Consider the following 548-nt stretch of genomic DNA (forward strand, 5'->3'; position numbering starts at 1 on the left):
GGCCTGAACCTGGGAGGCGGAGCTTGCAGTGAGCTGAGATCACACCACTGCACTCCAGTCTGGGCAACAGAGCAAAACTCCGTCTCAAAAAAAAAAAAAATGGATGAGCAAAGTGTGGTTTATTCCTACAATAGAATATATTCAGGCACAAGAAAGCAATGAATTACTGACGCATGTCAACACCTGCATGCAACTTGAAAACATTATGCTAAGTTAAATAAGCCAGAGACACAAGAATAAATATTGTATGCTTTCACTTATATGAGGTGTCTAGAACAGTCAAATTCATAAAGGGATAAAATAGAATAGAGATTATCAGGGCCTGTGAATAGAGGATAACGTGCAGTTACGTGTATGAGTATGAAAATTTCAGTTAAAAACAGAGGTGGGGCCAGGTGCGGTGACACACGCCTGTAATCCCGCCACTTTGGGTGGTTGAGGTGGGTGGATACCTGAAGTCAGCAGTTAGAGACCAGTCTGGCCAACATGGTGAAACCCCATCTCTACTAAAAATACAAAACTAAAATTAGCCAGGCATGGTGGTGGCC

The sequence above is a fragment of the Colobus angolensis genome, unplaced genomic scaffold (assembly GCF_000951035.1).
Source record: "Colobus angolensis palliatus isolate OR3802 unplaced genomic scaffold, Cang.pa_1.0 Scaffold39, whole genome shotgun sequence".
NCBI classification, from domain to species: Eukaryota; Metazoa; Chordata; class Mammalia; order Primates; family Cercopithecidae; genus Colobus; species Colobus angolensis.